Consider the following 11,563-nt stretch of genomic DNA (forward strand, 5'->3'; position numbering starts at 1 on the left):
TTAAGATCTGATTATTCAAATTTTGCTACACATTTCTAAGTCTTCTTCCAATTACTCTTTCACCTTAAATTACAAATATAAACAAGCCAAAGTATGTAACATGTATTTGACTTTTTTTTTTTTTTTTTTTAATTTCGTTTTAAATATAAATTAAAGTATATACAACTGCATTCTTTTCACACGTGCGTTCCTTTTTTCTTCGAACAAACTTTAACGAATAAAATTGTTAGTTTAAGATTTTAATTAGTTGACTACAAAAGATTTGAAGTTTGAATTTATAAAATCATTAGTTTCTAATGGACTCAATTCTCCAAATTTAAGGCTTTAAATTGAATTTCCTAACATACTACAATTTAGGGGTTGTTGCAAGAAAAGCAAAAAATATAAATATAAAATTTAAGTCGGGCAGTGGGTTTAATCAAATTTACAAATGTGGAATCAGCTTGAATATTTTATTAATATTGATATCCAATTGCACATGAAGATGGTGATTAAATACTTAAAAATATACATCCACGTAAGGAATGACAAAATAATAGGTTCTAAATCTTCCTTATTTATTCAAATTACATTCACACCCTCCCTTAAACTGTGGGGCAGTGTAGCGATAACTTGAGTTGGGTAGCCAATTGCTATAAATGACTAGAAGATGTAAAGACCCAACTCCTTATACTGAGTCGAAATCATTACTAAATGTAAAACACGTGGTTTAAGTCATAAAGTTTAATAAAAACGAATAAAATTTCAGAAATTTATTTATGAAAATCAAATCAAAGTAATATGCAAAAATAAAATTAAATACTAAAGTCCTACTCGGGCCCTATCTACTTTTAAAGAAATGAAATAGTAAATAGCGAAGAAAAATAAAACTCAGGCACTGAACGTCAAAAACAAGTGTAAGCGGAAGCAGAAATCCCTATGGCTCACCACGGTCATTTCTGGTTGCTCGCCAGCTTGCCTTTGCCCCTACCTCGGCCTCTACCTGAAAAACATGACATGAAGAGAGTGAGTATAAAATACTCAGTAAGGGACCCGCTACTAGTCCCACTAGGTGCCTGTTAGCTTCCTATTAGAGTCCTGTAAATGGTACCCAATCTCTGGCACGTTCCCGAACACGTGCAACATGCACTCCCGTAGGAACGAAAATCTGGTCTTCGGTGTCCCGGGGGAGCACCTAGGATATGCTGGTCTGTAGTGAACCTGGGGGTAACACTAAGACAATCGGGATGCGAGGACCCCGTCGAGTCACTCGAGTCATATCTATATCCATGCTAGACTGGCGCCCCATCGGACCACACAGTCCTAAATAGGTGGTGATCCCGAAGGACACCCATGCAGGTACGACTCTAATAGGCTAAGCTAACAAGTACCCTAACCATAACATACATGCACGTAGCATCATCATGTAATTATAACAGACTAATCATCATCTCACTTTTCACCTCAACAACCAACGTACAGTCATAACAATTCACGTCATCACAATATCATGCGATCATGTAACCATATCAACAATCGCATCATGCTCTCATTATTTACACATGTCATACAGTCTAGTCCTTAACATGCACAACTGAAGGTGTATGTGGTCTCATAGTTCTAAACATAGAGCTAGTAGTAGAAATCTCTTACCTGGAGGGTTGCTCGACGAGTCCTAACAGTAACAACACGCTTCCCCAAGCGGCGCAAGTCCTAAAAGGTCAAAAGTTCACAATTTAGTAATTTTCCCTAGAGGGTATATTTGGTCCAAGACTTACTAGAGGCGACTTACCCACAGTCGAGGTTGAAATGCTTGAGCCCCTACTGAAAACTTCCAACACTCCTAGGTCACTCGGTCCAAGACGTTCCGTAAACGATAATAATTTAGTTTAGTCTAAATTAAATTATTTAGGTCCAAAAATTGAGTCTTTGCTGGGTAAGCCAAAACAAATAATCAACTTACCCAAAATTAGGTGGAAAAGAGCCAAACTAGGCTTGGCGGCTCGGCTGGAGGAGCAGGAACCGGCTCGGCTTGAAGGCTGGGGATCGGCTCGGCTCGCAGCGCAGACAGGCACGACTCGTGGTGCAAACAGGCGCGGCTCACGGCGTGGGATGGGCGTGCGCGGGCTCGGCTTGCGACTCGGGGCGGGCGTGCGCGGGCGCGGAAAGGTGTGCGGGCGAGCGAGCGGACGCGGGTCGGCTTCGGGTTCGGGCGACAGGCGAAACGTGGGTTCGGCTTCGACGGCTGGAGGCGTGCGGCTGACGACCGTCGACTGGTGCTGCTCGTTGACACGGCGGGACGAAGCTTCACGCGACGGCTAGCGGCTGCGAATGATTCGGCTGCGGGTCGAGAAGGGTGACGCGGGTGGTTCGGCTTCGGGCGACGGCTGCGGATGGGGTTTCGGCTTGAACTACGGCCGGCTTTCGAACGCTTTGGCTTGAAACCAGAGGCAAAGGCGGAGGCGCGACGAGGCTGAGGTCGACGGCTAGGGTTTCAAGAAAAACTTTAGTTGCTCTCTCTCTCTTTTTTTTCCGAAAAATAACTTTCTCCCCTTTTTGGTACATGGTTCCCAACACATTTTTAAACCCATTTACTCTATCTTCTCTCTCTTTCCCTAAATCTCACCAAAATTTCCTTTTTTCCTCCTTCTTTTTTTTGAAAATTTCTTTCCTTCTTTTCCTCAATTAGGTCCTCACATGTCTCCCTTAACCAACCAATCATTTAATTAACAACCAAAACTTCACCAATTTATTTCCAATTAAAACAATTAAAAACCAACCAAAATAAAAACTCCAAACTTTAATTAATCACAAATCAAGAGACAAGGTTCCTCAAAATTTGCATTTTTCATAACCACACTTAACATTAATAATAAAAAGAAATTAAATTTGTCGAGGCATTACAATCTTCCCCCTTTGGAAAACTTTCGTCCTCGAAAGTTCTAATCCTCGAACAGCTCGGGGTACTGGGTTCGCATGTCCTCTTCTCTCTCCCACGTGGCCTCTTCAACTTCATGGTTCCGCCAAAGAACTTTGACCAGTGAAATTTCTCGATTACGGAGCTTCTTGACTTCCCTTGCCAAGATCTCGATAGGCTGCTCCTCGTAGCTCAAGTTCTAACTGATTTGCAGTGGCTCGAAGTTCACTACATGCGTCGGGTCTATGACATACCTCCCCAGCATGGAGACATGGAATACATCATGCATTGTAGAAAAAGATGGGGGCAACGCCAAGCGATACGCCACGGGGCCAATCCGCTCCAGTATCTCAAACGGCCCTACGAAGCGTGGACTTAGCTTCCCCTTCTTCTCGAATCTCAAAACACCCTTCATGGGTGCTACCTTCAGAAATACCATGTCTCCCACCTCAAACTCGAGATCCTTACGTCGCACATCAGCATAACTCTTCTGTCTGCTTTGTGCTGTCAGCATACGAGCTCGGATCTTCTGTATGGCTGCATTGGTGGTCTGAACTAACTCGGGACCTAGCATCCTCTGCTCTCCAACCTCGCCCCAGCAGACAGGAGATCTACAGCACTTACCATACAGAGCCTCAAACGGTGCCATACCGATAGTAGCCTGGTAGCTATTATTATAGGCGAACTCCATCAGATGCAGATGGGAGTCCCAACTTCCCGAAAACTCTAGCACGTAGGCCCGCAGCATGTCTTCCAAAATCTGGTTCAATCTCTCTGTCTGACCATCAGTCTGAGGGTGGAATGTCGTGCTGAAGTCTAACCTCGTACCTAATGCAAGTTGAAGTCCTTTACAGAACTTCGATGTGAAACGAATATCTCTATCTGAAATGATGGATACGGGTACTCCATGTAGTCTTACAATCTCTGTCATATATAACTGCCCCCACTTACTGGCAGTGTAAGTGGACTTCCCTGGCACGAAGTGGGTCGACTTCGTGAGTCTGTCGACAACAACCCAGATCACTGTATAGCCCTTTAGGGTCTTGGGCAGTCCCGTAATGAAGTCCATCGACACACTCCCCCATTTCCACCCTGGCACACTCAAGGGTTGCAACAACCCGGCTGGACGCTGTCTAGGTGCCTTCACCTGCTGGCACACCAAGCACCTACTAACAAAGTCTGCCACTTCCCTTTTCATGTTCCTCCACCAATAGACACTCCTTAAGTCCTGGTACATCTTCGTACTTCCAGAGAGCATGGTAAATGAAGAACTGTGAGCCTCAGTCAAAAGCTCTATCTTGACGGCGCTGTCTTCCGGCACACACAGGCGTCCCTCAAACATAAGGCCATCGTCAGAGGATATGGAGAAGTCCTCACCTTGCCCTGTCTCTACCAAACGATGATTCTCGACCAAGTAAGGATCATTCAGCTGAGCAACGATAATCCTTTGTCTCAAGGTTGGCTGTACTGACAACTGAGCCAACTGTGAGGTAACCTCTCCTACTGAGACTGCAATCTCGGCTCTCTCAAAATCTCTGAGTAAGGGGGTTTGCTTGGTGATCAGCGTTGCTGAATGTGCTACCTTCCTACTCAGCGCGTCAGCCACTACATTTGCTTTACCTGGGTGGTACAAAATCTCGCAGTCATAGTCTTTCACCAACTCGAGCCACCTTCTTTGCCTCATGTTCAACTCCTTCTGGATGAAGAAGTACTTCAGGCTCTTATGGTCAGTGTAAATCTGTATCTTCTCACCGTATAGGTAGTGCCTCCATATCTTCAGTGCAAAGACTACAGCTGCCAACTCTAAGTCGTGGGTAGGGTAGTTCTGCTCATGACTCTTCAACTGACGGGAGGCATAAGCAACTACCTTACCTTGTTGCATCAGAACACAGCCCAGTCCCTTCTTGGAGGCATCACTATAGATCACAAAGCTTTTCGACCCATCCGGCACTATCAGGACTGTTGCAGTCACCAGCTTCTGCTTAAGCTCCTTGAAGCTACTCTCGCATGCTGGGCTCCAGACAAAAGGGGTTCCCTTCCTGGTCAACTGGGTCAACGGGCTGGCTATACGTGAGAAGTCTTCCACGAACCTCCTGTAGTAACCTGCCAATCCCAGAAAACTTCGAATCTCACTAACTGTGGACGGTCGAGGCCAGTTGGTCACCGCTTCGATCTTTGCTGGATCCACAGAAACTCCCTCACTGGACACCACATGTCCAAGGAAAGATACCTTCTTCAGCCAGAACTCGCACTTGGAGAACTTGGCATATAGTCTATTGGCTCGAAGAGTCTCCAAAACTTGGCGTAAATGCTCCCCATGTTCAGCCTCAGTCTTGGAGTAAACCAAGATGTCATCAATGAAAACTATGACGAACGAGTCTAGGAAGTCCTTAAACACCCTGTTCATCAAGTCCATGAACACCGCAGGGGCATTAGTCAACCCAAAAGACATCACAATGAACTCGTAATGTCCGTATCTCGAACGAAAGGCCGTCTTAGGAATGTCACTGTCCCTGATCTTCAACTGGTGGTAGCCTGATCGCAGGTCGATCTTGGAAAAGACAATGGCTCCCTGCAACTGGTCGAACAAGTCATCAATCCTGGGCAAGGGTAGCGGTTCTTAACTGTCACCTTGTTCAGCTCTCGGTAGTCAATGCAAAGGCGCATCGACCCATCCTTCTTCTTCACAAACAACACTGGGGCTCCCCAAGGTGACACACTGGGTTGAATGAAACCCTTGTCCAGCAACTCCTATAGTTGTACCTTTAGCTCCTTTAACTCGGCTGGAGCCATTCTGTAAGGAGCCCTCGAGATAGGAGCAGTGCCTGGCTCCAATTTAATGGCGAAGTCTATCTCCCTAGGAGGCGGAAGTCCTGGGAGCTCTCGAGGAAAACGCCAGGGTACTCCCTTACTACTGGTTCGGAGGACAAAGAAACTTCTGACTCTCTGGTGTCTACTGCGCTTGCCAAAACGCCCCATGTACCCTGGCTGAGTAGTTTACTAGCCTTCATGACTGAGATGACCTTGGGTAAACATACAATGCCTGCCCCCTAAATTTGAAACTAGGCCCAGAGGGAGGGTTAAAGATGACTTCCTTACCAAAACAGTCTATGTTTGCATGGTTATCTGACAGCCAATCCATGCCTAAAATCACATCAAAGTCCTGCATGTCTAACACTAGTAGGGTCACATCTAACACATGATTCGCTATCTCTACCCGACGTGCCTTTATTTTTTCTTTAGGTAACAGGACCTCTCCAGATGGAGTAGAAACAGACAAAACACTACCCAACGGTTCTACCTCTAAGCCCACATGCTGAACGAATACAGAGGATATAAACGAGTAGGACGACCCAGAGTCAAACAGTACAAAAGCATAATGTCCCAAGATTGGGAGCGTACCTGTCACCACTATACCGCAGAAGGCTGGTGCGGTGTCGTCTCAACGGGTTTCCGAGGACACGCATCAGCAGTGTGCCCCGACTGTCTACACCTGAAGCAAACTCCACTCCCAGCCAAGCAACGACCTCCATGGACTCTCCCATAGGTAGTACAAGCGAGTAGCTCTCTAAGAGTCCTCCCGACTACTGCAAGCTCCCGTCGGTGTCTCTGAAAGACACCTTTTGACCTTAGAGTTCGCTGCGGTATTACGTTAGGCTGCGTCTCCACCTTTCTCTGTTGTCCTAAGGCTGGCCCTCTGCCGGTAACCTTAGATGAATCAGCTCTCTCATGCAAGCTCAAATCCAGTGCTATGTGTAGTGCATCAGCATGAGTGGCTGGTCGGAGGGCTTGAACGATGCCCTGAAGGTCTAGTCTCATACCTCTAACGAATTTCTTAGTCTTGGCAGACTTATCCCTTACCACATCAAGAGCGAAACGGGATAGCATGTCGAACTCGGCGTCGTACTGCTCCACGGTCATGTCGCCTTGCTCCAAGTTTAGGAATTCTTGAAGCTTGGCGTGCTTCACGTTGGCAGAGAAGAACTTAGCGTAGAAGTTCTCCTTGAACTGCTCCTAGGTTATCTTGCTGACGTCGCCCCCCAGCATCCTCTCAGCAGTCTCCCACCAAGTGGTGCCCCTATCCTCCAGGAAGAAAACTGGACACTGTACCTTCTGGTCTTCTGGGTACTTCATGTACCGAAAGATAGTCTCTATGGACGTCAAATACATTTGGGCCTTTGTGGGGTTGTCCATGGATCCGTCAAAGGTCTTAGGATTATACTTCCTAAAGTCTCTCAACTGCTTAGCCTCAGCCGACAGTTGAACTAGCATGGGTTGAGCTTCCACAGAGGCTGGAGGAATGACGGTCTGGGCCTGAACAGGGGCGGACTGGTTCTGTTGGGTAGCGAGGAAAGGCGCCAGAGCAGCTTGCAGCATGTCTTGATAACGCTGCTCCATCGTGGCGAGATCCGCCTGGGTGACCGGTGCGTTAGGGTCGACCGCCGACATAGCAAGTTGCTCCTCCGGCTGGCCACGACCGGCTCCTCTGCCTCCCCTACCACCTCCTCGGCGTCCACCTCTACGTGGCGGCATTCTCCCTAAAATGCACCACAAAACTTTTCACCACAAGAACTTAACACTCCTATTTCTAGGTCTAGTCTATTCAGGCAAAATTTTAATCTTAACATTAGCAAGGCTTTAGACATACCTGACGAGTGATAAAGGACCGTATAGCCATAGGGTTAAAATAAGGTCAAAACAAAACAAAGACTTACATCGTAAGTCAGTCTACAGAACCTAAAACACTAGGCTCTGATACCAACTATAAAGACTCAACTCCTTATACTGAGTCGAAGTCATTACTAAATGTAAAACATGTGGTTTAAGTCATAAAGTTTAGTAAAAACAAATAAAATTTCAGAAATTTATTTATGAAAATCAAATCAAAGTAATATGCAAAAATAAAATTAAATACTAAAGTCCTACTCGGGCCCTATCTACTTTTAAAGAAATGAAATAGTAAATAGGGAAGAAAAATAAAACTCAGGCACTGAACGTAAAAAACAAGTGTAAGCGGAAGCAGAAATCCCTATGGCTCGCCACGGTCACTTCTGGTCGCTCGCCAGCTTGCCTTTGCCCCTACCTCGGCCTCTACCTGAAAAACATGACATGAAGTGAGTGAGTATAAAATACTCAGTAAGGGACCCGCTACTAGTCCCACTAGGTGCCTGTTAGCTTCCTATTAGAGTCCTGTAAATGGTACCCAATCTAAGTTGAATAGGAAGATCACTATGACTATAGCCGTTGGTAAATTTACCAAAGACGAAAATGATTTATTCGATATTATGGATGACTGGTTACGGAGGGACCGTTTCGTTTTTGTAGGTCGGTCCGGTCTATTGCTCTTTCCTTGTGCCTATTTTGCCGTCGGAGGTTGGTTTACAGGTACAACCTTTGTAACTTCATGGTATACCCATGGATTGGCAAGTTCCTATTTGGAAGGATGCAACTTCTTAACCGCCGCAATTTCGACTCCTGCTAATAGTGAACTGAGTCAAAATTCTCTTTGGCCACAGATTCTTTTTCTGCTTTATTTCCATTTTGTAATTCAAAAGTTTTTTCCTTCGCTGATAGAAAAAGAGATCCTTTTTTCTTTTCAATGAGTTTTTTTTTTACTAAAAATTGGATGGAATCCCGAACACGTGCAACATGCGCTTCCGTAGGAACGAAAATCTGGTCTTCGATGTCCCGAGGGAGTACCTAGGACATGTTGGTCTTTAGTGAACCCGGGGCTAACACTAAGACAATCGGGATGTGAGGACCCCGTTGAGTCACTCGAGTCATATCTATATCCATGCTAGACTGGCGTCCCGTCGGACGACACAGTCTTAAATAGGTGGTGATCCCGAAGGACATCCATGCAGGTACGACTCTAATAGGCTAAGCTAACAAGTACCCTAACCATAACATACATGCACGTAGCACCATCATGTAATTATAACAGACTAATCATCATCTCACTTTTCACCTCAACAACCAACGTACAGTCATAACAATTCACGTCATCACAATATCATGCCATAATGTAACCATATCAACAATCGCATCATGCTCTCATTATTTACACATGTCATACAGTCTAGTCCTTAACATGCACAACTGAAGGTGTATGTGGTCTCATAGTTCTAAACATAGAGCTAGTAGTAGAAATCTCTTACCTGGAGGGTTGCTCGACGAGTCCTAATAGTAACGACACGCTTCCCCAAGCAGCGCAAGTCCTAAAGGGTCAAAAGTTCACAATTTAGTAATTTTCCTTAGAGGGTATATTTGGTCCAAGACTTACTGGAGGCGACTTACCCACGATCGAGGTTGAAATGCTTGAGCCCTTACTGAAAACTTCCAACACTCCTAGGTCACTCGGTCCAAGACGTTCCTTAAACGATAATAATTTAGTTTAGTCTAAATTAAATTATTTATGTCCAAAAATTGAGTCTTTGCTGGGTAAGCCAAAACAAATAATCAACTTACCCAAAATTAGGTGGAAAAGAGCCAAACTAGGCTTCGCGGCTCGGTTGGAGGAGCAGGAACCGGCTCGGCTTGAAGGCTGGGGATCGGCTCGGCTCGCGGCGCAGATAGACGCGGCTCACGGCGTGGGATGGGCGCGCGCGAGCTCGGCTTGGGAGTCGGAGCGGGCGTGCGTGGGCGCGGAAAGGTGTGCGGGCGAGCGAGCGGGCGCGGGTCGGCTTCGGGTTCGGGCGACGGCCGAAACGTGTGTTCGGCTTCGACGACTGGAGGCGTGCGGCTGACGACCGTCGATTGCTGCTGCTCGGCGACACGGTGGGACGAAGCTTCACGCGACGGCTGGCGGCTGCGAACGATTCGGCTGCGGGTCGCGAAGGGTGACGCGGGTGGTTCGGCTTCGGGCGACGGCTGTGGATGGGGTTTCGGCTTGAACTACGGCTGGCACCCGAATGCTTTGGCTTGAAACTGGCGGCGAAAGCGGCGGCGCGGCGAGGCTGAGGTCGGCGGCTAGGGTTTCAAGAAAAACTTTAGTTGCTCTCTCTCTTTTTTTTCTTCCAAAAATAACTTTCTCCCCTTTTTGGTACATGGTTCCCAACACATTTTTAAACCCATTTACTCTATCTTCTCTCTCTTTCCCTAAATCTCACCAAAATTCCCTTTTTTCCTCCTTCTTCTTTTTTTTGAAAATTTCTTTCCTTCTTTTCCTCAATTAGGTCCTCACATGTCTCCCTTAACCAACCAATCATTTAATTAACAACCAAAACTTCACCAATTTATTTCCAATTAAAACAATTAAAAACCAACCAAAATAAAAACTCCAAACTTTAATTAATCACAAATCAAGAGACAAGGTTCCTCAAAATTTGCATTTTCCATAACCACACTTAACATTAATAATAAAAAGAAATTAAATTTGTCGGGGCGTTACAAAAGATAAAGCTTTGGTGAAGATATCGGTTGAGTTGCTCAATTGTAGGAATGGAGCATAAGAAGAGATTGTTGTTTTGAAGATGATAACAGACAAAGTGAAGACATCATTATGAGCAATTTGGATGTTACTACGACCTTCACAATATTTAGATTCAGTGTTGGATCCAAAGTCAACATTTTGCTTTTTACTCCACCACGAGATGAGGGAATCACCCAAATAAGTAATAAAGATTGAGCGTTGATCAATAGGATCACCAGCAAAAATGTAAAGAACAATAGTAAAGTGGATGGTTCATGGAGCAACCATTAACTTGGGTAATAATGTACACAACATATGCAATGTCAAGATAGAGTTGGTTATGCCATTATGAGATTGCCAACATGTTGCCAATAGAAACTGGCATCATTAAGAGGAACACGACTCAAAGGAGTCAAGTGAACATCAGGATCAAGAGGTGTTGGTGTCATGATAGAGTTGGTGATGCCTAAGCGAGCTAACATATCAAAGACATATTTGACTTAAGATAACAAGTAACCATTAGGGTGCATTTATACCTCAAGACCAAGAAAGTAATTAAGATTAGAGTTTAGGGTTTTCATCTCAAAGCATTCACCAACAGAGAAAGTTGTATGTTTGATATAGCCTGAAGATCATCACCACTATTAATTATATCATCAACATGAAGAAGAAGAACAATACCATGAGAGTTTTGGCATGTAATGAGTGCGGTATGATGAGAACTTGAAGTAAAGCCAAGATGAGAGACGGTAAAGGTAAAAGTGGAAAACTAAACATGTGGAGCCTATTTTAGACCATATAATGCACGATGAATCATACAGACCTTTTGAGGTGGAGGAGAAGCACCCAGAGGTGACTTCATATATACTTCCTAAGATAACGTCTCATTGAGAAATGCATTTAATCTTGACATCTACATGGAAATATAGACCATTGTTTGGGAACAACAACTGCCAATGAGGTTTGAACTTATGTCATTTGACCCACATGAGCAAATTTCTCATAATCAATGCCATATTTCTGAGAGTATCCTTTTGCCATTAGTCGAGCTTTATAGAATCATCTGAATGAGTCTTTATTTTGTCGATCCATATGCATTCAATGGGTCTTTTACGCGGTGATAAATTATCATAGTCCCATGTGTGCGTCCTTTTAAGAGCTTGAAGTTTCTCATTCATTGTTTTCTGTCAGAGAGGGTTAGTACTTGCCTCTTGATAAGAGGCAAGTTCAACCAAGCAAACTATAGTGGAAAAACA

This window comes from Cucumis melo, chromosome 6, assembly GCF_025177605.1.
Source record: "Cucumis melo cultivar AY chromosome 6, USDA_Cmelo_AY_1.0, whole genome shotgun sequence".
In the NCBI taxonomy this organism is placed as follows: Eukaryota; Viridiplantae; Streptophyta; class Magnoliopsida; order Cucurbitales; family Cucurbitaceae; genus Cucumis; species Cucumis melo.